The 15,548-nt window shown below is 42.1% G+C and overlaps 1 protein-coding gene across 6 annotated transcripts in view; it reads right to left on the bottom strand.

Moving 5' to 3' along the window:
• The window catches only part of Cdc42 (cell division cycle 42), a 37,762-nt gene extending 22,470 nt beyond the window's left edge, over positions 1-15,292 (bottom strand). For 2 of the 6 annotated variants that reach the window (XM_021630825.2, XM_021630826.2), the window contains exon 1: positions 15,154-15,292. The gene's annotated coding sequence lies outside the window, so the exon portion shown is untranslated. Of the gene's footprint in view, positions 1-2,811; positions 2,834-14,341; positions 14,635-14,997; positions 15,020-15,153 lie in introns of those variants that run through there. The other 4 variants (XM_060379267.1, XM_060379268.1, XM_060379270.1 and 1 more) reach the window with 3 other exon arrangements.
• Between the last annotated feature and the right edge of the window lie 256 nt (positions 15,293-15,548).

Here is a 15,548-nt window from a genome sequence, read left to right as displayed (position 1 = left end):
GCACTGCTTTAAGGTATGCAATGTCTTCTACATATTTCACAGGTAAGATTAGTCTCAGTGAAGCCAAATAACTAGATCAAGGTTACTCAGCAGTAAGTGGTTTCAATTTAAATACAAGCACCCTAAATCCCAAATCTCTGCTCTTAAACATTTTGGCATTCCAAATACCCTTTGAGAATCTAGGAGTTAAAACCCACAAAAGAGATAGATGGTTCAGTTGGGAGATGCAGCCCTGAATTCCATCCTCAGCACCAAAAGCTAGGCACATCTACACACACTAGCCCTGGCACAAGACAGGAGAAAGAATTACCCCCAGAACTTGCTGGATAGGTAGTCTAGATGTCTGTTCCAAAAAGAAAAAAAAAAAAAAAAAACATGGAAAGTAAGGAAGACACATGACATCCTCCTCTAGCCTTATACAATGTGCTCACAGTACAAAAGCAACCCACATTTATATGAATACAGATGCTCCAGCACATTGTTTTATTTGGTTCTATGTCACACAACACATGAGCTGATGCAAATATTCTAAGGACACAACACTGCATAGGAATTCTACAAAAAAAAAAAAAAAGTTTGACAGAAGTCTCATGTATCCCAGGCTAGTCTCAGAGCCAGGGACAGAAGCCTGAGCTTTATACATGCTAGGCAACTGAACTACATCCTCCGTTCACAAAAAAGTCTTCTAAGCCTCCACCATAGCTACCTTTTCCCCAAATAAGCAATAGATATAAATGTTTCTGAACCCTGGAAAAAATAGAAAAAAAATTTAATTTTCCCACTATTACTCAAAAGAACCAAGACAAAGTATGAAAAAGGTTGATATGGAAGGTCTTTTAATGAACTCATTTCAGCCCACCATTTTATAGGTACGAAAACTCTGGATTGGGTGTGGTAACTCACACCTACAATCCCAACACCTGGGAGGCAAAGGCAGGACCATTACAGCAAACTCCAGGAGAGTCTGTTCTATATAGCCCTAAGGCTACATGGAGAGAAAGAGAGGAAAGGAGGAAATTCTGACATGAATACAAAGACTTGCCTCAAAGCCAGAAAGCTGATATATATGTATCCTGACATTCTTTTCCAACTCTAAACAACTGGTGGACATGTCTGTCATCTCAGAAGGAATCATGAATTCCAAACCACCCTGGGTTATAGAGCGAGAGCCTTCATGCATACGCACATATGTGCACATATATGCCACCTATAAAAAACTTTTAAACTGGTTTGCAGAACCATCAGGAAACAGGATTAACTTACTTATTCTAGATTTCAAATACTGCCAACTGTCTGTCTAAAATCCTCCTACTATGTTTACCAACAGAAAGCCCAAGAATCCAGTAACTGTTCAGTTCACAAAGCTGGATGCCTCAGCTGATCTTTAGTATACACCAGAACCCAGAAGTAGGGTCTAATGCCAGTGAAGGAATGGACTTGCCAGTAAGAACAAGTAGGCAAAGAGCAAAGGCTCCTTCCACGTCCTTTATACAAACTGCACCTAGAAAATACAGCCCATATCAAAGGTGGATCTTCCCACCTCAAAAAAAAAAAAAAAATGGATTAGGGCTGGAGAGATGGCTCAGCAGTTAGGAGCACTGACTGACCACTGGGTCCAGAGGACTCAGGTTCAATTCCTAGCACCCACATGGCAGCTCAACAACTGTCTGTAACTCTAGTTCCAAGAGATCCAACACCTTCACATAGACATACATGCAAGCAAAATACCAATGTACACTGGATGGATGGATGGATGGAATGAATGAATGAAAGAATGAATCTGGATTAAAGGTGCACCTTCACAGACTACATCTAAAAAACCAGATAAGAGAAACCACAAGGTAAGAGAAACCAGGTAACACCTGCATTTACCTCAGCTGAGGTTGACAGAGCAGTACGGCTACAATCTTTTACTTTGCTTCTAAGAATTTTACACTGCCAAAGTAATCTGCTTCTCAATGAAAGTAACTTCAATTGTCCAATATGATCTGTCCTTACTCAAAGTCTATCTTTATTTACACCATCACCCAACCCTTCACCCAAACCTCACCTCTGCAAAATCTACTTATTCTAAATTTCAAACACTGCCAACTGTCTGTTCAAAATCCTCCTACTATGTTTTGAAGGTTTGAATCTCTCCAAATCTCATAACAAAACCCTAAATCCTGTGGTAATGGCATCAGGAGGGGGCCTTTGGAAAGATGATTAAGTATTAGCTGGTGGATAAGATCTACTAGAGAGCACCTGTTTACTCGAAAGCCAGCCCCATAAGAACCTGAATCTGCCAGCACTTGATCTTGAACACCCCACCTTCCAGACTATGAGAAATTAGCTTATTAACTCGTCCTAAATTATTTTCCCAAACAATGACAGCTTCCACAAGAAAGCCCTTCTTCGCTCTAAATATTTTATCCTTTTTCTCCTGACCCTTTGGTCTCCACACTTTAGGCCTCATGTGTCTTCAAGCATGCCAAGCTGCCTGCCTTTGTGTCTTTAACAATACTCCTTTTCCCACTGTTATTTAAAAATAAATTTTCTTAAATAATTTTATATGTGTATGTGTTTTTCCTGCATATATGTGTGTGCGCCACGTGTGCAAGCGGGCATGGACACTAGAAAAGAACACTGGATTCCCTGAGACTAGAATTACAGGTGGTTGCGAGTCACCACATGGGTACTAGGAATTAAGCCCATGTTCTAGGGCAACAAGTACTCTTCACCTGAGTCAACTCTCAGGCCTACTTCCCACTGTTCTTATAGCTAATTCTCATCCCTCAGTCCAAACAGGTCATCAGGAAATTTTCCTCTCACCATCTAATCCAAAATCAGTTTCCTCCAGTGGTGGTCTGAACAGTCTTTCATAGGCTCAGAAGCTTGAAGACTCGGTTCCCAGTTGGTGGCACTGTTTGGGTATATTTAGGAGGTATAGCCTTGCTAGAGGAAGCATGGGGAGGCAGGGAACAGCTTTCAGATTTCCTAGCTTCCTCTTTCTCTGCTTCCTGCTTGTAGTTTAAGATGTGAGCTCTGAATCCAGGCATGGTGGCACAAGCTATAATCCCAGCTGGCAGGGAGACAGAGGCAGGCAGATCACTGTGAGTTCAAAGCCAGCCTGCTCTACAAGTCCAGGACAGCCAAGGCAAAACAGAAAAACCCTGTCTCAAAAAAAAAAAGGAAGTAAGCTCTGATTTTGTTGGTCCAGATACCTGCTCCTGTCATGCTTCCCAGTAGACTTAAACCTTCTGGAACCAGAAACCCAAATAATCCCTTTCTCCTGTAAGCAGTCTTGGTCTTAATATTTTATCAAAGCAATAGAAAAGTAATTAATATACCTCTTCCTTACACTCTCTAGCACCCAGTTTATTTTCCCTATACTATGGTTGTAATTTTTAGATATCTCGTTTATTTGTATTGTTGCAGTAAACGAGACAGATCCAGGAAGATGATTCAGTAAATGTGCTTGCTATCAAGCCTGACAACTTGAGTTCCATCCCTGGGACCCCCAGGATGGAAGAAGCAAACTGACTCCTGGTGCTACAGTGTATGCATATTCACAAAAAAACTGAAAATAAGGTACTAAAGGGCGAGGACTCTATTCTTTGTTCATAATACCACATAGTAGGTATTCACCCACTAAACAAATCACACAATCAAGTTACCTTACCCCCAGACACCTTCATTCATTCAAACAAAAGTTATGTTCTCTGAAAAGAACTAGGCTCCTCTTTAACAGCATCTAATGTAATCTGGAACAAGAAAAAAAATGTTCAATACCTTTAAAATGTTTGTTGTCTAAAGTAATAGTATTGGGGAAGCACGAGATTTTTTAAAAACAAATTACATTAACCTTTTCAATTTTTTATTAAATTGTACATATGTGTGTACAAGATGTCTATGTGCCATGGTGCACACAGGGAGGTTAGAGGACAGCTTTTACCAGTCAGTTCTCTCCTTCCACAGGAGGATATGAACTCAGGTGTCAGATGTCCCGGGGTGGCATTCACGTATAGTCCACCAGCACTGAGGCTGAGACAGGAGGGCTGCTGTTGGCTCAAGACAACTATGAGCAACACAATGAATTCCAGGACAACCTGGATGACAGAATAAAATCCTGTCTCAAAAAAGCAAAACAGAAGCCTCATTAAGAGCACTGACTACTCTTCCAAAGGACCCGGGTCTGATTCCCTATACAGCCATGTAGTGAAATCACCTATAACTACAACTCCAGGAGCCTCTGTGGGCAATGCACACAAGATACACAGACATACATGCAAGGAAAACAGCCATACATATAAAATAAAGTTCTTTAATTTAAAAAAAAATACTAATCCCAACTTAAAGACTCATAACTAAACAAACTGTCATACCAAGATGTATCTTATACCATGAAGTAAAAACCAAATATATACTCCTAAAAATGAAATGCACATTTACGAACTATTTGGTAAAAAGAAAGATGATTACAGTGAGATTTGACCTCAAACTATTAGGACCTACCACACAAACGTTTGCTTAAAAAAATGCCAGGACCACCAGTAGTGGTTCATGCCTTTAATCCTAGCAGAGGCAGAGAGAGCAAGAGCTCTGGGAGTTCGAGGCCAGCCTGGTCTACAGACTGAGTTCCATGACAACCACTGGGGCACACAGACAAACCCTGTCTTGGAAAAAAAAAAGGACCAGACTTTAGTTTCTCAACCATCTTGGCAGGTGCTCTTGATTGAAGGCAATCCACACCTTTTAAAAAAAAAAAAAATGGTGGCCACACACACACACAAAAAAAGTCTCTAGAGTAGGCCAATTCTAGGTTCCAACTTGCTATGCAAAGTGCAAAGTGTGTGCTGGGTACAGGCAGCCTCTGAAGACAACCAGAAAGGGCAGAGCAAAATTAGCCATTTTTGACAACTGCCCAACAATGAGTAAATTTGAAACAGAATACGATGCTATGTCAACCAAAACTGGTGTCCATCACTGTAACAACGATAATACCAGTTGGGCACAGTATGTGGAAAATACTAGAGTAAGTATACTGGCTACCAATGGTCCAATCTGATAGGAGAAGTATGCCAAAACAGATGGGAGAAAAATAAATCCAGAAATCTTTTAAAATGATAACTGCCAGCTGGGTGTGGTGCACACCTTTAATCCCAGCACTGAAGCAGAAGCAAACGTTCCAGGACAGCCAGGGCTACATAGAGAAAAACCAAAAAATAAACAAATAAAAACTGTGAGAGCTTGTTTGTTACTGCTTTTGGCAGTGGTGGTGTTGGGTGTTTTTGTTTTGAGACAGGCTCTCACTACAAAACCCCTGCCAGCCTGGAACTCAAGAGATCTGCTTGCTTCTGCCTTTAAGTGCTGAGATTAAATGGGTATGCACCGGCCAAAGTTTATTTGGAAAGACTGTTCAGGAGTTAAGAGCACAAGCTGCTCTTCCAAGGACCCAGGTTCAATTACCAACACCATCTGTTGGGCTAAGAACCATCTGTAACTCCAATCCCAGAAGAGTCAATGCCTTCAGGCCTCTGTGGAGCACTAGGCACATGTGTGATACACAGACATGTGCGCAAAAAGGAAAGAAAGAGAAGACAACTACGTGTTAAGACTCAAAGTTGGCCATTTATAAAAGAAAAGCGGCCCTCAAAAGAGAACAACCATAGCAACACAATCTCAGACCACTAGCCTCCAGTGATTTAATGATGTTTGTGGTATTTTTATGGCAGTCTGGAAAAACCTCTACCATGCCAGCACAGCTTTCTAATACATAAAAATTTAAAAAACAAGTGGCAAGGCTAGCCCCTGCAGACATATAAAGGCCATAAAAAATATTCATATCACTTTATTAGTAACTCTAGTTCAGACTTCTCAAAAAAAAGAATAGTTTATCAAGAAACAATGGAGTGGGGCAGTTGTGGTGCTCATCTTTAATACCAGTATTTGGGAGGCATAGGCAGGTAGATATCTGTGAATTCAAGGTCTACATAGTAAGTTCCAGAAAAGCAAGGACTACATAGAGAAGCCCTGTCTCAAACAACAACAAATTAATGATAATAATAATAGTAATAATAATGTCTCAAAAGTAAATAAATAGACTCTAAGCACGAAGAGATTTTGATCTAGCAAGATGTCAAGAACTAAACCTCTAACAAGTTTGTTATATTAACTACACAAGTCAGCAAGTTATTTATTACATGCCTATATAGTAGCACACTGAGTAAGAAAGGCTTTCAGTAACTTACTGAATACATACACTGCACTATATACACTACAGACAGTGCTAGAATGCTCAACATATATCACCTCTACTGGCTTTAAACAAAATTGTTAAACTGCTATATTCTCAGACTGCTAAAAATGTACATTATAAACGAATGCCAATGGTGTTCAAAACAGTAGCAAATACAGAAGTCAGAATAAATGGTCTAGAAAAAATAAATCTCTAGTTAAATGAAATACCAGGTAAAGACTGCAGATTCAAAGAAAACTAAGGGTTGAAGCATGGCTCGGGTGGTGTTCCTGCGTATACACAAAGCTGGAGGTCAATCTCCAGCACCACAGAGATCCAGAATGGTTGAGAAACATGAAATCCTGCGCTCAGGAGGTGGAGGAGGCAGTCAGAAAGTTCAAATTCATCCTTGGCTACACAGTGAACTTGAGGTCAACCTGGGCTACGTGAGACCCTGTGTCTCGCCTTAAAAAAGAGGGAGTGGTAGGGAGGGATGGAAGGAAGTAGGAAAAGAGGGCAGACATACTGGAGCCAAGGAGATGGCTCAGTGGGTAAAGGCACATGCTAACAAGCCTTACCCACCTCTTGATTTTCTCAAACTCCTATCTACAACTCACACACTTCCATGTAAATTTTATGGCAGACATGTCTTGGTCTTTTATGTAGTCACTGCTCTACCACTAGCTGTGACCATCACTAAGCTGAAACTCCTAAATTAGTAAGACAGTGAGTATGGTTTAGGTATGCATTAAGACAAAACTTGTTCTCTGGACTTAAAATAAACTCTTTATAATATATATATTCCTCTAGCTTCCTGATCTATTACTATCTGCATAAAGTGTCAAAAAGAAATTGAGTACAGCAGCAAAAACCACCCTGGAATGAAATCACGCCATGCACGCAGCCTGTGCCCATCACCTACATCATGGTGTTGCCCAAACGAAGGCTGGTGGGAATGTTGAAGGCATAAAGCCAAGGTACAAAAACAGATGAAGAACAAAAGCTAGAAGATACATGGGACTGCCTACAAGGTCTCTACGAAAAGGGGAGAAGCCATCTCTTTGGGTAGAACAGGAAAAACCACAAAAAAAGAAGACAAATTGTTGAAGCTTGGAAAGCTGAAGGCACTAATGTGCATTTTTTTGGTTACTGTGTGTTTCTAGTGACTTGTAATGCCTTTTCAAATTGTATAAAAATGCAGATTTTTCTTTTACACTTTTGTTAAGATATGCTGACAGCATACAGAACACCTCATTGTTTTGGATGGACAGAGCATGCATCACTAACAGAATGTTTCCCAAATTTTACTGATATGGGGGAGGAAAGCACTGTCCCAGCTGGTTCTCAGGAGAAATTCCCTGATGTTGGCACAATACCAACCTCAACACAAACGCCTTAATGTGAGAAAACCCAAATTTATTTCTTTCTTCCTCCCTTTCCACCATCAAGATATACTTAACTCCCTTTTCTTTTCTCAGTTTCCTGTGTGTGGTATGTAAATATGTGCATGTACATGATGAGGTTGGTATCTGGAAATCATCCTTTTCTATATACACTTTTATACACTAAGGCAGGGTCTCTCTCAGTCAGAGCTCAATAATATGCTGGTCTTGCTAACCAGCTTGCTGGGGGATCACATCTCTGACTTCTCAAGCTGGTATTACAGGTGGGATACCATGACCACTGACATTCCTCATTTGACTGACCCACTGAGCTCTCTTCCCAGTCTCTAAATCCCTTTTAAACCAGACACATATTGGAACCTGACACCCCTCAAATTGTGTTTATATTTATTTTTATTTTGTGTGTATGTCACTGTTTTGCCTACACCATGTGTGTGCAGCACTCACAGAAGCCAGAGGCCATTGGATTCCCCTGGAACTAGAGTTACAGGTGTTTGTGAGCTGCCATGTCAGGGCTAGGAATCGAACCTGGGCCCTCTAGAAGAGCAGCCAGTGCGCTTAACTACTGAGCCATCTCTCCAACCTCCTAAAATTTATTTGTTTTGATTGTAAGTTAGACAATCTGGGCTTTTCCGTGACAATGAAATGATTATCTTCAAAAGAATTTTATTTGTGTGTGTTTGTGATGTCTGCACACATATGTGTAGGTGCCCTAGGAGCTGGAGTGTGTGGTGTGTGGGTGATTTATGCACACATGTGTAGATGCCCTAGAAGCTGGAACTAAAGGTAGTTTTGAGCCACCCAAGTGCTGGAAACCAAATTCTGATACCATGAAAAAAATAAAAATAAAAAGCCAATGCTTAAACCATTAAACGCCACAGTAGTTCCATTTGTGGATCTTTAGACTGATAATTCTGCCATTTTCCTTTCATTTCCTCAAGTCAGAGTCAAACTGTGAAAAGTCAATAAACATGCTAATATGAAATGTTAACCTTCACTGTACACGTGCCTGTTCAGTGTATAAATTGATAACTTTATATTTTATATTGTCTTTGACTGTGATAGTCCATAAGAGAATTTCAAAGTTATTGTACACTGTTAAAAGATTATCTGCCCAAGTCCTGATTAAAAGATCATTATTTCTAGAAAAAGTGCCTTAAACAAGCAGTTTTATTGAAAAAACATGAACTGATAATTGTTCTAAACGAGAAAAACTCTATTCCTAACCCTACTCTACAGCTTTAAAGTTAAGCAAGTGTAGAGCCACTCTTTTATCATTCTCGGAGGATAACTATAGTCGTCCTTGCTATCTATTTAGGAAGAATAGTTCAAAGATCCTTACAAACCAAACTCTGAGGACACTCAGGTGCTTTCTAAAAATGGCAGCATAGGCCAGAGAAATGGCTCAGAAGGCAAAGGTACTTGCCTCAAAAGCTGGCCAGTCTAGTTCAATACTCAGACTCATATAGGCAAGAACAGAGCCAATTCCCTATTCCCTTAGTTTCTGACCACCACGTATGCACATGTGCACAGACAGTAAATAAATAGGTTGTTGTTGCTGTTTTTGGAAAGAAATAAATGTGGTTTTTTTTTTTTTGTTTTTGTTTGTTTCTTTGGAGACCAAGTCTCACTATGCAGCTCCTGGGTGTCCTCTGGCCTCTAACTCCGAGATTTGCCTGCCTTCAATTCTCAAATGTTGGGATCGAGGCTTCCACCACCATGACCAGCAGATTTTTTTTTTAAAATGTGCTACGTGCTAGGCATGTAGCTCATTGACAGAATGCTTGCCCAACATGCATTCTGATCTCTAACACCCACAATAAATCTAGCATAGTAGTTCATGCCTCTAATCCTAGCACTTGGGAGGTAGGAGGAGGAAAACCAGAAATTCTAAGTCATCTGTAATTACAATATGAATTCAAGGCCTGCTTGGGATTCAGGAGACCCTGTCTCAAAAAAATAATACAGGACTAGATGGATGGCTTAAAGGATAATAGTTTCTACTATGCAAACCTAATGATCTGAATTCAATTGCCAGAACCTATATTAATGGCATAAGAATAGACTCAACAAAGTTGTCCTCTAAACTCCACACAAGCTGTGGCAGAAATGCACCCACAAACACACACACAATGTAAATCTCTTTCTCCCCCTTCTTTCTCTCTCTTCTCCCTCTCTCTCTCTCTCTCTCTCTCTCTCTCTCTCTCTCTCACACACACACACACACTTGGATTTTAAGCTATGTTTATAATTTTGTGTTGGGCCACATTAATAACTAATTGTTCTTAGCCACACCTGCAGCCCCTGTATTTGGTTTTGTGACAGTGGGTAAGATAACAATCTCCACTTGGAATTTTTTAGGATTCATGAGATTAGTCTGTGGGAGGGATAGTTATAACACATTTATGTGTGAAATAAACACAGCTTCTAAAGGTCAAGGGGTAGGGCCCAAGAGATAGTAACAGTGAGAGCAAACAACTACACAGCGCTGCCTGCAGGTGACTAGTCTTAAAACATGTCATATACATTAACTGACAGAATCTTTCACACTGTGAGGCAGGTGCTGTTACTAACCTTATTTTTTGTTTTGATTTTTATTTGAGACAGGCCTCATGTAGCTCACTCAAACTGGCATCTAACTCCTATAGCCTTATGACCTTAAACTCTTGATCTTCCTGCCTCCTCCTAAGTGCTGGGATCACAGGCCTGAGTTACCTGCCAGGCTTACTAGCCTCATTTTTCAAAAGATAAACTGAAGTCGCAAAGCATAACGTGAGACCGCACATGGCTAATAAATGACAGATCAAGGATTTCAGCTCATGCAGTATGGCTTCAGAGTCTATGCTTCTAACAGCTCTAAGCAGCAGTGGCAGCTCAAGAACACACAGGAGCAAATGGAAATAACGAGCCTCGAAGAAATGATGTGTTAAAGCAGAAAGTGCTAAAGAAAAATGACACAGCCAAGTCAGAGGTTCTCTTCCTGTGACAGTGTACCAAACATTGCAGCTTAACAACTAATGCTAGGTACTAAATTCAAAAAGAAAATTATCAGGCTGGAGAGATGGTCCAGCTGTTAAACGTACTTGTTACTCTTACAGAATATCCAGGTTGGTTCCCAGGACCCACAACAACCATAACTCCAGTTTCAGGGGATCCAACCACCTCTTCTGACCTTTGTGGGCACCAGGCACAGGCACAGTGCACATACATACACACAAGAAGACAAACCACTCATTCACACAAAATAAATCTAAGTGCGCGTACACACACAAATTCTAAATGATCCTGGTAGCACAGGTCTATAATCCTCGCTACTAAGAAACTGAGATAAAAGGCAAGTTCAAGGTCAACCTTGGTAACTTAAGGAAACCCTAAATTTGTCGTTGTTGTTTGTTTTTCATTTTTCAAGGCAGGGTTTCTCTGTGTAGTCCTGGCTGTCTTGGACTCAGTTTGGCCAAACCAGGCTGGCCCCAAACTCACAGTGATCTGCCTGCCTCTGCCTCCCAAGTGCTGGGATTAAAGGCATGCACCACCATGCCCAACAAGAAACTCTAATTTTAAATATTAAAAACCAATTTTTTTTGAGACACGGTGTCATATAATTCAGACTGGCCTTAAACTCCATGTCACCAAGGCTTCCATGTCACCAATTTCTTCCAGATCTCCCTGTACTTCCCAAGTGTTAAGATTATTGTGATGTGTTACCCTGACCAGCTTAATTTTTCTTAACTTCAAGGAAGAACACCATTTAGGTGACAAAACATTTGAGTCTCTTCATGGAGACCGATGAGACCAATGTCCCAGGATAACCAATAAAGAGGACCTCGGACACTAGTGAAGAGGAATTCTGACAGCCTGAACTTAAAACACCAGCAGTGGCAGACAAAGCTGAACGGCACTCACAAAAAATGCGTCAGTGAAATACTTTGGACAGAGAGATGAGCAACTAAAAGTAGAAACTCAGAAGGGGCAAAACATCACATGACCAGGAAACTTGACACTGGGGGGGGGGGGAGGGTGCAAAAGTAAGCTACTATTTGCAAACACAGAAATACAGGAAGACGAGGAAGCAGATAATAAGTTTGGGTATATTTTAGGAAAGTAAGAATGATCAGATGATTTTCTAATTGATGGCAATTTTTCCAAAGAGTGCAGCTTCAAACGACACTATACTAAAAAGATGGATACGGTCAAGCAAGAGGAACTAAGCAAGTTTCAGTGATTCCAGATTTGGATATGGTTGACCAGGCACATAAGCCATCTCAGGAAACAAATGAAGGCCTACAGGATGTACTGTGAAAGAGAATAGTAAACCTTAGACATTACCAAATTCATTCATTCAACAAATATTTACTAAAGCCAACAATATGTATGGCAGTATCCAGCTGCCAGGGATACAGGATGACCATACCATGTCAAAGCCCTTGGCTTTCACAGGACTTATTTATGTTCTATCTGGGGAAACTGGCAGCAAACATTTTGTAAAGACTGAAAAGGCACTATCACAGAAATACAGAAAAGCCCTTTTACACTGAGGAATAGAGAGAGCTGTTTATGGGAGAAAAATGCACCCAATATGAATTGTTCCCCCTCAAAAGAGATCTTGTAGCCTAAAGTGATTAAATGTTCCTTATCCTCTTAAAAAACATGAGAATGCCATTTAAATTGTAGCCTATAAATCAAAGTAGTCTGACCTGTGCTTCTATGCCCTATCAGTGCTCCTTCCCCAGAAAGATAAAGCAAATAAGCTTTACAAATTTAACAGCTTTTAGACCAAGAAAAAAAGAAATGTTTAACAGTGTACATATCATAAAAACAACTAGAAATGTTTTATAGATCAGAGGAGACAAGTGGGGCAGCATTAACCAGACTCTGGGTCACAAAGAGGAGGACATGCTGAGGAGAGGGTTGAGGGGCAGAGGAGGAAAATAGGAGTATGATAAAAAAAAATTCTTTGTATACATGTATGAAAATCTGAAATTAACAAAAACATTTTTTTAAAAATACTTTAAATACAAAAAGAATATTCCTCAGAAAACAACTCTTGAAATTTTGTAAACTCTGTAAACCTCAGGATTTAATCTTGATGGGCTTGTTTGCTTAGATTACTGGGGGGGAACGGGGGACTAAGCACAGATGTTGTTACAGGATGAAAATATCTTGAGTTTAAGAGAAGATAAGGCACCTTTAGCTCTTGAACAAATTACTGTTTAAAAAAAAAAACTCCTTTTAAATATTCAGTTACCAATCTCTTATGTCCTTGCCTCAGTCTAAAAGTTACAAATTCAAACTAATTATGTTTTTAAAAAATTATTATTATTGTGTGTATATTTAAGTGTGTACACATGCATGGTAGCAAGAGTACGAAGATCAGAGGACAGCTTCTGTTTTGTTCTTTCAAGACAGAGTCTCTCCCTGGTTGTCCCAAAACTCTATGTAGACCAGGCTGGCCTCTTAAACTCAAGAGATCTGCCTGCCTCTGCCTCCCCAGCACTGGTATTAAAGCCGTGGACCACTAAGCCAGGCTAGGGAACAACTTTTGATAGTCAGAATCTCTCCTTCCATCATGGGTTCTGGGGTATCCAACTAAAAGAGTCAGGCCTATCTGACATGTGCTTTTATCTAAACCATCTCACCAGCCCAGACTATTTAATAATAAAGAAAAAAAAATACAAATCGGTTCACATATAAACTTTTAAAATAAGTACAAATTGGCCCACATATAAACTTTTTAAATACAGGCTAAAAAAATACAGTAGTAGGTAAGTAAGTGCTCCAATTTTATATTCCTAGATGTCATATTAAGCCTCACAATGTATTTTGGACCATTTAAGCTCCATGCCTACAAACTACAGAAAGCCACTTTGAATCCACCACTCTATAGTGTTTCTTAACGAGCAATTCTGTTTTCTACACAAACGAGCAATAACGAGAAAAGTACTGTTCAAACATGAGCCACCCTTACAAGGATGCACTACACAACTGGATCTCATTTGCTCTGCAATATTAATATTCTTCAACACTAGTGTTTATCATAATTAATGGACACACAATCCTAGTTCAAGAAGTCTAAAAATATTACTCAGATTTTGGGGTTAAAAATTAAAATCAAGGCTGGTAATTTAATTCAGCTCATGTCTGTAATCCCAGCACTTGGGAGGTAGACTGGTAGGAAGGTCCCTTCAAGTTCAAGGCTAGCCAGGACTACGTACGGAGACCCTGTCTCAAAATAAAAATAATAATAATAAACCTAAAGCCCGGTTTTAATGGTAAAATTAAAACATGCAACTTTAAGTTGCAATTCTAACAAAGACAAATCAAGCAAATGACTAAATTCTCTTTTCAGCACACTCTTCAAGCCACACAATGAATTTGGGTTCTTCACATCAGGTAAGTCACAATTAGTCAGTGTGGCAAAGGACTGCCCACAAGTTCACCGAATATAGCAAGGGAGCCTTTAAAGTTCAGGCCTACATCAGTGACTGCAGACAGCAGCATGTACTCCCTAACCAAAAATAGCTTAAAACTGAGATTTTGAAACTTCCCATATTTTAGGTACATCTCAGGCACCTGAAGAGCAGCAACAGGATTTCAACAACAACAACAAAAAAAAAAACACCACCTTACTCTAAACCGACGTGCTGAGCGGAGTAACCCACTAAGGCCGCAAAATGCTGTCTTAATTTGGTGAGCCCTGACTTGTAGGAGTTAAAACTCTCACCCCTTATGCTGCGATGACGTAATCTTCTACACTGGCTTTCTCCCGGACTTAAAGGGGTGGAAAGAGGAATTAAAAAATAATAATAATGACCAACAAAGAAATTTTCCTGCTAGCAATGAGGAACCGAGCAAGTGGCCAGGAGAGGTTTCGGGAGGTGCTTAGGCAGGTCCCGGAAGAAAGAGGCCGGCTCGTCCTGGGCGCCCCGGGAGCCGCGGGGCAGGAGAGGACGCGGCGCGGGGCTGGGGACCGCCGAGGGGCGCAGGCGCGGAGCCGCCCGGTCCGTCACCTCGGCCCCGGCTCGGCCTTGCGGCCGCAGTTCCGCTCCCCTCCCCCGCCAGCCGCACGGCGGCCGCGGCGGGACCCGGGAAGCAGGAAGTCGAGGCCGACGAGGGACAGGCAGCCCCCGGCCTCCAACCCCGGTCCTGCCCACACGTCCCCTACCCCGCGCCCCGGCGCGTCCAGAGACGGAGGCCGGAGGGGGAGGGGAGCGAGCGGAATGGGTGTGCCCGGCCCTCCCGCCGGCGCTGACAGCTCGGCCGGGCTGCGCCCTCCGCCGCCGCCATCCCCGGCCGCGCCTCGCCGCCATTCCGGCCCCAAGCCCTGCCGCGACCCCGCCTCGCTCCCCTCAGAACCCGGGCCCGCGGGCGCACGCGAACCCGGCAATCCCTCCCTCGCGGCCCGCGGCCCGCAGCCACCGGGACGGCCCCGACCGCGAGCGTCCTCGAAGGCCGAGGGAGGGCGGGGGGCGCGCGACGGGGACCGGGCAGCACGGAAGACACTCCCGCGGGAGGCGACTCGGGCCCCGCACTCACCTCAGCTTCTCCGCCGGGGCGTTGGCAGCAGTGCGCGGGGCCTCCTCGGCTGCCGGACAGGGGCACGCGCCTGACGTCAGCACGCAGGGGACGCACGGTTGGGTGCCCGCGGAAGTGGGAGGGACAAAGAGAAAGAAGGGGCTGGGACGGCGCGGGAGGGGTGGGGTTGAACAACAGCTCCGCCCCCTGTCGCGCGCGCGCACGCTGCGTTCCTTGCGTGCAGTAGTTGGTCTTCTGCACCTCTTAACAGTGAATTTGTTAGTAATAAAATTCTATGAACAGAAATGTGCACAGTGTTGTAACTTAAGTTTTTTTTTTGATCCTTGCAACTTTGTGAACACTGTAAATATATCTTTTTGTTTGTTTATTGAGACAGGGTGGCATTTTGTAGCCCT

This window comes from Meriones unguiculatus, chromosome 3, assembly GCF_030254825.1.
Source record: "Meriones unguiculatus strain TT.TT164.6M chromosome 3, Bangor_MerUng_6.1, whole genome shotgun sequence".
Taxonomy (NCBI): Eukaryota; Metazoa; Chordata; class Mammalia; order Rodentia; family Muridae; genus Meriones; species Meriones unguiculatus.
This window is presented reverse-complemented; position numbering and strand designations above follow the sequence as displayed.